Genomic DNA, 16,467 nt, shown 5'->3' on the forward strand with positions numbered 1-16,467 from the left:
GTTTTGTGTAATTTAATCAATATTTTTTACTACCTTTAAAGACTTATAATACCTTGTATTAAAAGGGGTTTATATAATTCCTAGGAATAACTGCGCTAGGAAGTCGAGATATTTTATTAATTTATTATTTCTGTAAATTTAACGCTTAAATCAAAATAAAAATTCCTTAATTAGTTCTGACTACTAAATCGGCGCTTTTTCTAATATTAAAACTCACTACAATGAGCTTGGTGGTTAAATTATGGTAGCGAATGTGGGGAGTGAAACAAAGTTTTACCTACACTATAGGTTTAGTTATTAATTAACTCAAAATTAGTTTTTGCTTGTGTAGATTTGATTATAAATATTCCATAGTTATAATATGTTCTATAATAGAGAGGCCCTGAGTACTCTGATGCAGTTAGCATTTTGTTAAATGTGATTGCCAAATTATGCTAGATCAGAGAACATCATACATGAGGATATTATAATATTGTCCATTGAAATTACAAGAAAACGTCTTATTGCGGCTTGTCTAATTCATTTCTAGGTTACTAAAAATATCAAAGGTATCAAAATCATTTAGTGAATGTACAATCTTGTGAGGTAATCGTTGCGGATGAAAATGTTCCAGGCTAAACTCTAAGCAAACTCTGTTAAATTTGAGGAAGAGTATTTTAAGACGGTTTCTATATTTCATATCTTTGTATTTAATTAATCAGTAGCGGTTTAAAATTTTGAGTGAAAGTTTTAAACAAAGAGAATTAGCGTAGGTGTGTTATATACTACTACAGATATTTACTATTACTATACATTCTTGACATTTTAAATTCAGTTGAATGTAGATCTTAATTGTAAATATTTCAGATTTTTTGTGAGTTATGAAACATTAGAAATCATCAGTACCGATATTATTATTACCTATTATTACTTATAATCGATCAGCAAATCCATCTAAAATTTTTGCCTTGCATATTTTAAAGAAACTATTGTAACTTTTATCTACTACAAATTGTGTTTTAAAAAAAAACTCTTAGCTATTTTGTAAACGATATTTAATACAATTCTCGCCTGGAAATTTTCCTCTTTATTTTTTTTAACGAATGTCATCAGAAAATGTGATTAATAGCAAGAAAGCTGGTTTTCTAGCAATCACCATACTGTCTGGTTTTTTATGTACTTCGTTGATAATAAATATTACAGTTGGGCTATTTAAATTGTTTACAGAAAACACATATGGGATATAGTAGAGAGCTAAATACAACATATGTAGTGGATGGATTAATTGACAAAAAGCTGTGTGCTGGAATCCCGATGGAACGATTAATACGATTTATAAAATAATAAAGTAACAATGATTGTTTGTACTAGTAGATTGCACATTAGAACTAAGTATTGAAAACAGTATTATATATTTACGAAAAATAATTTCAATTGAGTTAATAGTTCCGTTTGTTTTAAGTTGTTACGTACCATTTACTAGTAATGAACATTTTACATGTTCATATATAGTTAAGGATGTATATTGTTACAGTACCTGTTGGATCATGGTGTGGGATGTTTGTATGATCATACACTGCTGATCGAAACTGTCGACATACCTTATATACTTGTACATCAGGAGTCTCGCATCAGTTCCTTCACTCATTATCAGTCATGTAATGGCGTAATTAGCTACTGTGGAATTCTGAACCCTTTCACTATTCAACCTTAAGTAGCCATCGTAGATATTGTTGTTACATTATTACAAAAAAAAAAAAACTTAACTTTGATCAGTTCATATCTGAACTTTGGTTCAATCAAACGTCACAAGTATTTTATATTTGGGGGTTCAACTGTATTTCAGTGGTCGTACTTGTACTCCCATGTACTAGCAGCATAAACTAGAAACACGCATTTAATTGTACCAAGTTCACATACAGAGGGGTTGTTATTAGTTACAACTGGAATTATTTATCCAGCGTAAACTGAGTTTTTTTTATAGTGGAATTTCAACAGCTTACAAAATATTACACAACAAATTGACAAAATATGTGAAAAATTAAACGTCTCTCGACTTACTACATAAAATTAATTTTATCGCTATGAGTCCCATAATGTGAAGTTGAATTGGAAATCTCATATAGCTGAAGTTAAGTCTAAACTAGTGAAGTATGTTAGACTTTTTTATTCTCTTAGAACGGTATGCTATACAGGATTGCTTAAACAAGTTTATTTTGCCTTTATAAATTCTAAAATTGAATACGGTTTAGAAATTTGGGGAGGAACTTATATTACAACCCTCAAACCAATTGTTACTCTGCAAAAACATTTCATAAGAATAATAAAATTTAAGAATAAAATGGAGAGTTCAGCTCCAATTTTTAGAGATTTAAATGTGTTAACGATAAAAAAATCTGTATATCTATAAAGTATTAAAATCATTTTATAATCAAAGCAGCAGTTTTTACAATGCAAATTCACATTATAGTCAGAGAAGAATAAACGTTCAAGTTCCGAGACCCCATCTAACCTTGTTTAAAAAATTCTATCTTTTTTTAGGACCAAAGTTTTTTTAATTGTTTACCAGAATATTTAAGAAAATGTAAAATCAAAAATAAGTTTGTTAAAATGCTTCGGCATGTTTTGTTATTGGAAGAAGATGTAGACAGGTTTTACAACACTATAGTATGATCATTACACTTTTAAATTGTAACTTTATATTATAATTTACTTGGAAATCTGATCAACATTTCACATATATTTCCGTTTTATGTTACTTTTTTTAGAAGTTAATCTAGTTATAGTTGTTTTAGAGTGTATCATTACGAGGATCTGGTAGGGCAGTCCTTTTTTTCGAGTTGCTGTTTCTTTATGTGTACTAGTGTAATTCCCGAACAGGTATTTTGTTACCTCGGGCTTTATTGTTGATTTTAGTTTAAGATCTACTGTATGTAAAATGTACAACTGACAACAATAAAGAAATTTTTCATTCAATTCTTTAAATGATATGCTGACGTTTCCAAATCAAAGCTTTATAGTCGTAGTTTTATAATTCAAATTAATATTTTCTCTATTAGTTAGACAAATTTTTAAAATTTTAGTCCATACGAAATTTATATAATTGATATATCATACGATTATGTATATTTCAATTAAATAATAAAACATACAACTTTTATCAACTATCTTTAATTTGCTCTTTCTTACAATTGTCAACATTGAAATACCATTTATTTCGACAACAGTGTTTACAAAAAGTTTTATTGATCCCGACTAATTGTGGCGAACTCATTAACAGAATAGAATGCAAGATCTCTTAACCTGCCGGTGCGCGAATGTAATCTATAACTCCTATCTTGCGTCCCATCTTACTGTCTTCTAGACCTGTCTTAGCGGAGCTTGTTACGCGACTGGTGGTGTAGTGTACTCCTACCTTGTTTTTTATTCGAGGCGAGGCGAGACTTGTGTTACAAATATCCATTTGTACACCAGAATGAATTTGACTTACTTAAGCCTTCACTGCTATTAATTTTGTTTCTACAATTATTTTTCTATGGCGATGTAAAACCGCAATAAATCCGTACACTTTGTCTAAAAACTATTTAATTGTGTAATTCAGAAATGACGTACCTAAGCTCTATAATTAAAAAAAACATTTTTTCGTTTAATAGAACTAGACTCTGAATGAATGTTATAACACTAAAGAGATACATACAGGGTGTAAATTAACTCCTGATACGCCTGGATATATTTTTAAACGGTTTGAAATATAGGTGTCAAATATTTACAATACCTATTAAAATACTTTTTGGAGGGTAAAAATATTTCACTCATTTTTACAAAGGGGGTAGAGTGGGGAGGTCACTTTAAATTTTCAAATTGCAACCCCGATCTTGTGACATGCCATTTTAAAGGTAGATCCAAAATAAACATAATGACATGAACAAAATGTCTACAACGATCCTTGCAAAAGTTATGGGCAAGGGTAGGCATGGTGAAGATAGTGCATCGACATCTCAATTCGTTTGGAATATACCCAGGACTTAATTTACACCCTGTATATATCAAAGCACACATATACAAATTTAAAATGTTGTATGGTAAAAAAAAAAACAAATACATGTTTACCACTTATCACTATTTACCATTTATAGATTTTACTCACACTATTTTAATCGTATTTTGCATTAACAAATCTTACCGACTTGATATTTGACGGTATCTTTTCAGAAATAAATTTCATTATTAGTGAAATTCCCCTCCTTTATGTAGTCATAGTATTCAATGTTCTTACTTAATTATTTCAGTTGTAAAATAATTTCTATAGGCCACATGTTGTACAAAACTGAGCTGTGGTCGCATGTGTCAGAGAGAGAGCACAGCTTGATAGATTGTCAGATCCAGCTAAGTGTGGGCGCTCCGCCCATTCCTTGTCTTGTTAAAATGCTGCATTTTCAGGTGTGGTGAATTCTTGACCGTAACATAAATAACAAAACTTTCTAGGTCCCAGTCAATCGACTCGGGTTTTATAACCAGTTGGCAAGGCGACTCCAATTATGTCACAGACTGCATCAAAAAGTACTGCTTTCGACCATTTTTACACTTGAGTGTTACTGCATTGTTGTCGATTTGCTTAAACAAGCATTGACTGTGAAACCGGTTACCAACAGTGTGGGGTGAAGTTAGCTAGCCGATATATCTTATATTGCGTCGGTCTTACATTTACAACTTATCCATGTACCTAAATTGAAATTTAACATTTATTAAGATTGATAATTTTTAAATAGATAAACTACTAATTATAAACATGAATCTAATGGTTTTATTAACTATTACAATATCCAGATGTCATGTTAAATGTGATGATCAAAGGTCTGTACCTCTTGACACCCATCGATACTGACACCCATCGATGTATTCACCGACTTTATATTTAAATTGTTAAAATCGGTTAAGGGCTATTTATTATTCGAGCCAATATGAATCTGAATGCAATGAAAATAAGCATCGTCAAAAAGAAAAAGAATATCTTTTCTAAATGGCACACATATAATAAAATATTAATACAGTATAATGAAACATACGCAACAAAATGAAAGACGTTTTTCCTCGAATAAAATAACTCACGTATCCAGAAAATGGAACTTTATATAAAAAATTATGATAATTAAAAGGGAAACCGTCTCGTCCAGATTATTTATTTGTTCTATCATTACTTAAATACGATTACATTAATTTATTTGGAAATGAATTGAAACCACTAAGCCAAATCAAGCCTAAATTTCTTGATAGAAGAACTAATAATGGGAGTTTAAACTGTGTGTACAAAGCACAGTAGTATCATACATGAACTAGATTAGATAGCCATTCCATTTTGATACACAATCCCAATACAAGTTTTTACGAGAAAGTTTAAGATAACTTAAACTGCAATTAATACGGGAAGTGAAGTTTTATATCCAAGTTTAAATCATTAACTTAGATGGTTTATTATTGTTATTATGTTCTAATAAGTTCGTTCGACAAATATTGAAAAAATATGCGCAATACATTTTGTTTCAACCCATAAATTGCGAGATGTAATATTAAAAACTCAGCTGAAATTAAATCAAACATACATTTGTTACGCTTTTATCCAGCCTTTTAACATAGTTTGAACAGCGTAAAGCGTTGGAAGGACAGAGTGGTAACGGCTGTGTTGAGCAACTGACCGCCAGTCGTTTCCAGTTTGCATCAACTTACCAAAACGCACAAATGAATTAAAAAAATACAAAAAAATGAAATTCTTCTGTTCCACAAATAATTATACATTAAGTATTGTTATCCTATAATGTTATACGAGTATATATAGTCTGTTTGCGATTTATAGAATATAATACAATTTATTTTTCTCTCTATGTTTTAACTATATATGTTGTATTTGTCTAGTGTAACATTTTTATCAGAAGTCAGAATTCCTCTCTTATTACAAGACGAAATAGGTTGAAGGAGAGTGAATCTTTTAATAATCATAAATAGGCAGGGCCCTCACAAACCAGCAATTACCATGTTACAAACAATTTTATAGCATTTCGCACAATCTTAAATATAATGGAAATCGGTGCTCGATTAAGTATGTATGAGATACTATTCCTATGAGATATTATTCCACAGGTTTGAAATAGAAGATTTTTTTAACGAAACATAATACACTTTTCTTGAGCATTGCTAATTATTATTGTAATAGAAACCTTAATCTTTACTACAAATGCAATGCCAGTGTTGGATGGCTTGCTCGTGGATACTGTAGCCAATCGCTGATTTATGAGTAACTGATCGCGTACCTCAAAGTTAAATTAGATTATAGTCTAATATTCTGCTCCTATACTCAATGATCTAAAATTAACACGCCTCAGGTGCTATTCCTGATCGTGGATATTTTTGCTCTTTTTGAGGGAAGATACTCTATATAAGTATTCAAAAGTCATTTGAATGGTGAACAATTTATTCTAGAGCTATGTGGACTCTAATAGACTTTACCTAGCATCACAAAGTTTATTGATGTTGAATATTATTATTATTTATAGAAAATCATTAATTAAATACAGAGACATATTTTTAGTTTTGAGTCATAATTTAGAAAATATACTGAACGTTCGTTGTATTTAAATAGTTACTTGTTTATTTGGTTTGTCAATGAATTTAGTTTGATGAAATGCAAGTGGGATTTAAGATTACCTTATTTAAATAATATTACGACCAAGATCACATACAAAACTAGATGGTATGGGAGTATAACTTTCTAATGCCTGCTATTAACCTAAATGTCCACTACAGATTCTTGTCAGGCCTCCAACCTTGGTTGTATTATATTGGACCACTCCATATATGATTCATAACTGACTTCGTCCCATTCGATGTCTTGTGTTAAGTCTATCTTGCTGCAGTTTTAATAAGGCGTAAAAATTTACATTAACATTTTTTATAATTTTTGTCTCTAATTGTTAATGTTTTGCTTTGTTAATTTTAATTCCGAGCTTGATATCTATCAAACGAAAAAGTAATATTAACAAAATTCAAAAACATTTTAACACCATACGGGGAACCCATAAATTACTCTATTCGAACCTTACCATTTGATTTATCATGTAAAAATAAATAAGAAATGACTTTATAAACGATAATCTTGCTATCTTGCTTAGTTTACCTTCTCTTTGTATGTTATGTTCGTTTTTGTTTTTTTTTAAGGAGAAAATAAATCTTTAATTTTAATAAAAGTACAATTGAGACCTGTTTTGAAAACAATTTCTGAAAAATATATCATATTAGGTGTAAACGTTATGGCCATGCAATAATTTATAATTATAAAATGATATATTGTATGAAAAGTTTATAAACATAGTAAAATATTCGTTACTTTTAGATGAACATTTTACTACCAAATTTATTTCACTAGGGCTATTTATTTATAACTGAATAGTAAATATCAATATTTGCCATCGCTTACTTAAAATGCACTAAACGAGTTAATAATGTTTTTATCTTTGATTTATAATCAGCTGATTGTTGCTTTTTAACACATAATATTACTAGGTAATTGTTGTCATTTTGTTCTTGTTATATTTGTTTTTATTCATTACATATTGTTTTGCCAAATTTATCTTTAAATTTGGCTTTATTTGTTTTACTGAAACCGCCAACAGACAGACAAATGGTAAACTAAGCAAGGTAGGACTATATTTGAACATTTCTTACTTTCCTACAAAAGAAGTGACGTTTTGGTAGAGTGGATTTTTGAAAACTCTTTATTATACTATGTGAATGAAAAGAGCCTTTGATATAAAATTAAATATTCTATTAGTAAGATAAGCAAAGTATTAGCCTAGGTTTTAACTTCTTCCATTGATGTACAGTATATGATTAGCATTAACCAGTCAATCAATGACAGAAGTCTGTGTAAGTACTATAATTATTTGCAGTATAATTATAGTACTTGCAGCTGTCGGCAAGTATGACGGATTCTTTCTATAAGTGGAGAGGCGTTTTACAAGATCAATCATACTACTCTTGAAGTGAATTTCACAAAACTCAATTGTTTAACAATTATTGACGCGTACTACTTAATTGTTACTAGACTTTAAAATGTAATATTTGTCCACAGTGTGTTAATTTTTTCATGTAACACTAGCACTTACCCGCTGTTTCGCAAGCAATTTTCAGAAACGAAGTCCCTGGCCTTCCTAATGAAATTACTTATTGTGTAATATGATGGAGGCCTATGATATTTGTTCACACGGTAATAAGCATATATCAAGTATGTATTATTTCAGTTTTCATGTTAAGTGATAATATGAATGGGTTTTATTATATAGGTTTTGCGCATATGGGGCTTGAATGACTTATATTTCTGACGCCATAGTCAAGTTAGCCTTGAGCCCTAGACAGACAAGAAAATATGCACTAATCTAGGTCTTATATTTTCTAATATTTGATAACAATAAAAAATATAAAAATGGAAACACAGTTACGGGACTGACCGACAGAAGTGACTACTTCTCATAAAACGGGCCGTGAATATAAATCTAGAGAATTTTAATGTTACAATCCTATAACATTTTACATACCTCAGCAGTTTTACCTAGAGAAATCCATGAAAAATTACAATTTTAATATTATAACAAATTATTTAAAAACCAATTTCAAAACATGTATGATATAAAATTTGAGTACCTATGCTATTAACTATAGTTATTCACACATACCACCATAACCTCTTGATTAGTAGCGATTTATAATATTTGAGGTTATGCGAAGAATATATTTATTATATTTAGAATATATATAATATTCTGCAAACCTGTATCTCAATAAATAAGCATTTTCCCCAAAAACACTAAAGTACGATTTGTGTTTAAAATAGTGAGCTTTGTCTAAAAAATACTGTCGTCCTACAACTTTCAACATTTAAAATAAATTTAATTTAAATAACCTACTGAAATCAATCAAATGTCATAAATTTAATACTATAATTAACTTTGTAAAACCCAATAAGCAAAACAACTTTATTTCCGTTGTTTTATTATTATCAAGTACGATTAATTGCACTTTTCTTTGGCAAATTCATATCGGCAGTGTATCTCCGTATTTAATTTCTGAAGAATCCTTATACCTCAGTAAATATTATTATTTTTGTTTTAAATCCCAAAGCAATTTCTGTTCAGAATTATATGTATTGTGTATCAAGATATACTAGCCCCACAATTTTCAACGTTTACTTACCTCAGTAGTTTGACCAAGAGAAATTAAAATTTCAATGTTGCAAATTTATTATATAACCAATTTCTGTACCTTTATGGTACACACACTGTATAGTTATTCACACATACCACTATAAACTTTTCATTAGTACGCGATTTAGAGTACCGGAGGTTATCCGAAGAATATAGTATTCCGCAACCCTGTATCTCAATACGTTTTGTCTAAATAACCTCTCTCTAGCACGCCTGAATAGCCACTAAAAACGAACAAGCGTGACGTGACGTTTCATGACGCGAAACGATAGTTTTTTTTCCTCCGAGCGGAAAATACACTTATATTAGTTAGTGTTTTTTTGGAGATTAATAAAAGTTACATTCTATTGGAATTGATTAATTTAGAATTTGTTTGATATTGACTTTATTTACATTAATTTTGTCTTAATTAACTTTTTTACAACTTTTATTCATAGATTTTATGCATTTGTTAGCCATTTCCTGAATTTATAGTGCTTCAATAGTAACAAACGCTTTTAACAGTAATTATTCTTTTTAAACAAGTTATTTCATTAACTAAGAGACTTAAAGTTGTGGGACCCAGTTTATTCAATTTTCATGTAAAAATTTATATAAAACGATGAAATATTTGTCTTACTTACCGTTCTAATGGTTTCAGTCCTGTTTCATTTAATCGTCAGAGTGGAAATCTGGGCGAAATCTTTCACTAGCCTTATCTCGTTAAGCGAAAGAAGACTTGATGCGTTTGTATGTTTATATGAACTGTTTGTCTTATTTTTATATTTAAAATCACCTTTTAAAATGTTTTTCTTTCCTGTCGGACCACCCTGTATTTCTGAAATCTGACCTTGTGACAGACTTGACACCTGGAACTTGGAGTCCACGATTGCCCGTAGAGTTAAAAAAAATTCGGCGACAAAGACGTTCAAAACTAAATCTTCTCAATGTTTTGACATAAGGGACACCCAGAATACAAAATAACGCCGCCTCGGGATTACTCAGCAGCCATTCAGTGCAGTCCAGATAAATAAGTGATCTCATTTACGCATCATAAATTGCGCATCATTACGCGCATAACTGAGACTGCTTTCAGAATTTATTTGGTAACATACGATGGAGTCAAGGATAGAGGATTACTATAAAGCTGTGACGTTTCTCTGATTCAACGCTGTCGCTACTAGCCAGCTATTAACCATCATTGGTTCGAAACTACGAACTTGGGAAGTTTGTCATCTCCTTGTCGTTTCAGAAATACCAATTATAGACATTGTAAAAAGTCCCTTTATCTAGATCCTATTGTCTATCATAATCCTAAAGCGAAAACGATGGAATGGAAGAGTGGTGTCGTGTGGCACGTCTTCCTGGATTGCGAGATATCTTGTCGTACTCCTTTACGTCCTTCACAAAAGTGGAAAATTTGTAATAATTAGACGGAAGGATGTACACTAACGGTTGACTGGTGCACAGGTTATCTGACCCTCCTCAGCATCTGAAGCTCTCGTGGACATCTTGTTTCTAGAGAAATTACTTCGTACCCTCCTAGTGTTAGTGTATCAAAGCTGCACTCAAAGTGAGACAGACGTATCAGGTATGAACGACGTACAAATTGAACCCCAGTGAAAGTACACTACGAATTATATGATGATTCGTACTCTATCCGGGCAGTCGTAACCTCCGAAGGATTATAATGAACCTTTGCTGGCGCTCTTTAGTCGAGCTGCCCTTTCAGACCTCATCTTATTTAATAAAATTAGGTAAATGCATCTCTCTATACTACTATATAAAACCTAATGGTGTCTGTGTGTATTTTACTCAATCACTTAAAACTACGGGACCGATTGTACTGAAATTTTACATAGGATCCTTAACCAGCATTTATTTGTATTTCGAAAATCCCTTCAGGTTACGCCTCATTGGTCTGGAAAAGCCAAGTATCCTTTATATTTATAGACTTGGCCTAATCAGCGGTAAATCTAAAATTTGTTTTAATCACCTGCCAAAATTCTGAATAATAAGTATAATAGTTTAAACACATTTAATGCATTTTTATACAGGTGGTAGTAAATGTTTATTGTTATTCATCTGTCAAAGTTGGTTACTTTTCAATAATTGTCATGTTACGTGCAGAAGCTTTTCTTTGTTTGGGTTTGTTTATATTAGAAGTTTGGAATAAACTATAATACATAATTTATTACATCATAAGTGTGTAAACTTAAAAGCTAAGGGCATCGGCTCTATTCTCCCTTTAGACTTAGGATTTGTCCCCACTGACATGAAATAGTTCAGTTGTTACTGCAATCGTTGCAGCTATTCAATGCAATATGAATAAATATTGGAGGGAAATTTCAGAAAGTTTTTCAGGTGTACTAATAAAAAAAATCTAAAATGGAACAAGAAATTATAATATCTTTCAGTGACTATCCTGTTTCTCAGGATTGTTTGAAATGCTATTTAAGAGAAATATGAATGGTGTCCCTGATAAAAAAATAAATGTCATGCGAAACTGCGGGTAAGTGATAGTTAACTAATAAAAGAAAATTTTGTAAGCTACGCTTCCAGTTAATGTAGAGTAGCTAAGAAGTGAGACGCAGACGTATGAAGTCTGAGCTAAAAGACATCTAAATTCAACCCCGTTTAATGTACACTATGAATAAATGATGATGTATATTCTATACTCTTTCCGGGCAACCGTAGCCCAAGATTTTAGGATTTTAGACCCTCTTTGGCGCGAGCGCTGTTTTCCCGAGCTTCCCTTTCGGTCCACGTCTTATTTCGTAAATTGGTTCAATACATTAATACATAAAAGTAGATTGTATACGCCATGCTCACATTTATTGACTCATAGCAGCTAGGAAGTTGAGTTGTAGCAGCCAGATGTAAGTGTGTGTCCTCTATCATTATATAATATGAGTCCATAACCTATCTGGAACGACTGTTCTCCGAACAGTACATTCGGGAAATATCCAGTTTCAAAGACTGCACATACCCATATGTAGCCACTTCGTAACAAGTATACACCAATTCCAATAAGTACACAGGCCGTTGTTTCCTTGGCACACAATATCGGCCTAGTTCTTGTACATCTCTAGTCCAGCCATCGCTATCGTGTCGGATTTAATATAACCATTGACTACTTCGCGTTCAGTAGCAACTCTCTGTATTACATGCACAGCAGTCTCTGGTGCATGGACTTCTAACTGCCGTCTTCGCCTTTCATTTAGTATCTTTGCACAGAAACCGTTTATTTGAATGTGGATAAACTAAAGATAAAATCGACTTGTGACTCCGTAGAAACCAGAGTTCGCCTAGGCTATTCAAACTGTAACCGTGCCGAGTTACATTCTCGGGTATAGGCTACATCGTTATTTAGTAAAACGTGTGTACTCCACTACTCTGGAGCATGGTGACTCTCAAAGTCATGGCTTACTACATATTTCCACATTATTAAAAAGGTGTCTGTTATTGGTGGGATACATTTTCAACTAAACAAAAATTGAGTCCTCTAAGGTAGCTTTACTAAAGATAGTAAAAATATGAAATTATTATATTTATAATTTTTACACGAGGCAGTTAAAAACGTTTTTGGGGACATCTTGCAGGTCATAGATAACTGCTGCAGATAAGGATATCAATATTTTACAGTATGTATATGAAAGAAGAGTGAACTAAATGACAATTTTTTATCCATACAAAATTGTATTTTATTAAAAGCTTGTATTTATTATAAAAAATCAATTCTCTTAAGCCATTCATAGTTTAAATACACGGTATTCCCGGATAACTCATGTAATATACATATAATCAAGAATTCTTTTCGGCTCGTGTACAAAAGTGACAAACACTACTACATTTAATATATGTTACGTACATCTATTTTATCAATTCGTAATTATTACGACCCTTTTCGAGTCAAAACGACTCACGTGCACTCTTAAGTTAACTTTGGTATACAGGGTTGACCATAAACTACCTATTCAAATTTCACCATTTGATTTTCAGGTAGAAATATGTAAAAAAAAATGCCATATAAAGTATAGTCCTGTCTTGCTTGTTTACTGTCTATCTGTCTGTTTGATTTGAGAGGGAAAAAGCATATACCTTTAAATTGAATAAAGGTATAAAGTTCAAGCAATGTATATCACTACGTAAGTTACGAGGATTAATAGGCTATCTACTCTCTCCTCAGGTGTATAAACTGTAATACATAAAATGCAATGAAAACCTAAAACGAGCGGCAATGGACTGTCACTAAAGAAATATGTATTATTCTGACTGGTATAACAACAGCTTTAAGTCCATATTGAAAAAAATGAACTCAAGCGCTGTCACTGCACGCATAAGTCAAGAGCATAAGTAACACGTTCTGTCAGTAATAAAGTTTAATCAAATATCTTCCTTGTATATGGAAAAATAAGTAATCAAGAAAATTCACTTAATACTGAGTATAAATACTGTAAATCAACACGAATTGGTTTTATTCTTCAAATCATCATCAAACCTACTACAACATATATAAACAATATTGGGATTTTCCACCTGAACTTTTAATCCCTTATCAGAAGTAACTATTTTTAGTCAGATACCTTATCAGTAAACAGTGTTTCTGTAATTGAAATGCAAAACGCTATTTTAAATATTAGTACACATCAAAAGTAGACGAATTTTATTATTCTCAATTGTATGTATACAACTATTAATAAATAGGTTTTTTATAATATAAATAGGTTCTTCCAAATATTAACTTCATTAATTTCATGGTGTAAGGTAAGTTTAAAACAGAACCAATTGGGTTTTTTAATTTTACCGATTTAAAACGAAAGGAATTAAATGCTTTTTGTACCTAAAATGACGTTTGAAATTTAATTTTCAGTATATTTTTGGAATTAACAACAAATTTTAAATATACATTAATGAGAACAAAAAATATAGTCAGTACTTCGATTATTTGTCCATTGTAAGTTGAACTATACGGTGCATTGGACAGCTGTGCCGAATAAGGAAATATCTACAATATTTGAGATTCTAGGATCCTTTGAGTATACAATCAGGCGTGGAATTATTATGACTCTGTTTTGTAACCTGGTATATTGATTCACTGATAACACCGACAGCTGACACTCGGGGCTTCAAGTACGAGGCTCGTGTGTACTTATATCGTAGGTACTTCTTTGTTCAAACCAGAGAAAAAAATCAGTCGTGTCCAAATACATATCAAATTAATCGGATATAACGACCCGAGTTGTGTCTAGATATAGTTTGTACTAATGTACGTGTTATCTAGATACCATGAAGTATTATTATTTCGAGACCGTGTCACAGCACCACTGTGGCGTGCCATAATCACTGTATAGTCTGTTATCACCAATGATAAGACATGCCGACATTGGACTTAGCCAAATACCGCGTGTCGTAGGCAGGTGAAAGGTGCCAAACCAGTGAGGGCGTAGGGCCACACTTGGTCGTATATAAGTATGCCAGAGTTCTCCTGCATCACCACACACCTCACACCACATACATCAACATGCTGTACGGGGTGAGTACAACCACATTTTTTATTATTGATTCTCTTTTTAGCTAATTTAAAACTCATTTAAAACGTTCATTATAAACATTGAATTAGTATTTCTTTTTCTTGGATAAGTATTTGCAATTTTTAGTAAAGTACAGCTAAAATGGTTAATACTTCCTCAATAGTAAGTAATCTGGTAACGTATTGATATCTTTTCTTTCTATATTTACTCCTATAATGTTGAGTCCATTCATGTATAAATTTAAAATAAATAATGTTTTATTCAAAACAAAATATAGTGCCATAATTATAAAAGAAATTGGAATAGGGGAGACATTAAACATATTTTTTCTTACAATTTATAACCAAAGGTTATCGATATTTATGTTATACGATTTTTAACATGCTTCACCGAGAAAAAAACAAATGTTTATATATTTAAAGGTAAGATTATTTATTTTTGTAAGTAAAGATTAGACAGTTAGATTAAAATGCTTAACTACTTGTAATCAAATGTAATACTTTAGTCGTTTAATATTTGAACATAATTAGGGCTTATGCACTGCAAAAGTGTTTCTATAACTGAAAACACAGAATAAAATATACTTTAAACATTGTCACGTTTATATTGTTTTTAAATAGTAATATATTTAAAAAATTAATATTTGCATTTATTTAAATACAAATTTAATATTATTAGCTATAAAGATTTGTTTCTACATCTCTATGACTACGGATATAAAGTTTGGTTGCCACATTTGTAACATTTTACTGTAATGTGAAAGGAATGTGGCGAAAATATCGCTGAATATTATATTATAGTTATATTATTGTCTAACAAATTAAAGTGTTTTTAGAGCTAAACACGAATACATACCGATGCGTAAAGAATGAAAAGTATAGTTGTATATTTGGTTTTGGAACTAAACAAATTATTGTTGCGATAGATTGGCGAACGAAACATAAAAAGTTTCAACTAAATAAGAGTTTTTTGTACAACTTAGAAAATTACAGCCCAAAATCCAAATGGATTACAGATAAAAATGGATAGGATAGATTAAAATTATCGTGTAAATAATGAAAATAAACAGCATTGTAGATACAGATTTTAAAGTAAAACAGTTGTTATAAATAAAAACATTAGTTTAACTAAGGGATCTGTTAGTTGCCCATGTTGAAGCACAGTAACGATATTATATTCTATCAACGAGTATATATCTCCGTTGCAATTGCTAAAATTGGCAATTGATTCCTAACGTTGAGTCTTATCACTTTTTTCCATGCACACAACGTTAAAAATAGTAGTATAATATGTACATATAGCTTTCAAATCACTGGGAACTTTGTTCAATTTGAAATTTGATATCTCTGTTCTTAGTCCACCGAAAAAAGATTTTGTGATTAAGTATGAACTAAAATGTAACTTGAACTCTAATTTCATTAGTTTTGTTTTGTAAATAATAAAATTGTTACATAGTTTTAAAACTGAATTTAGTTTAAATTTAAAATGTTACTGTATATAAGTGCATAAATATAAAGAAATACGCGATAAAACAAATTGTAAATGTATAGCTGAATAAGTTTATAATGCAATTCATTTAAAGGAAGAAAACTGAAGATGTTTCTTATCACCGTTTGCCTTGGGAATATATAGGTAATTTAGTATTAGGACAACAAAGTCGCCTAAAAGTAGTCACATTAAGGTACTGTTGTTTAATAGTTCATTATATACGCTCCTTCCCAATA

At 31.0% G+C, this 16,467-nt stretch overlaps 1 protein-coding gene across 3 annotated transcripts in view; it reads left to right on the top strand.

The window, feature by feature from the left end:
- Positions 1-16,467, top strand: part of LOC124360510 (neurobeachin-like protein 1) — a 545,778-nt gene that overhangs the window by 62,738 nt on the left and 466,573 nt on the right. The window lies entirely within an intron of this gene.

The sequence above is a fragment of the Homalodisca vitripennis genome, chromosome 4, assembly GCF_021130785.1.
Source record: "Homalodisca vitripennis isolate AUS2020 chromosome 4, UT_GWSS_2.1, whole genome shotgun sequence".
NCBI lineage: Eukaryota > Metazoa > Arthropoda > Insecta > Hemiptera > Cicadellidae > Homalodisca > Homalodisca vitripennis.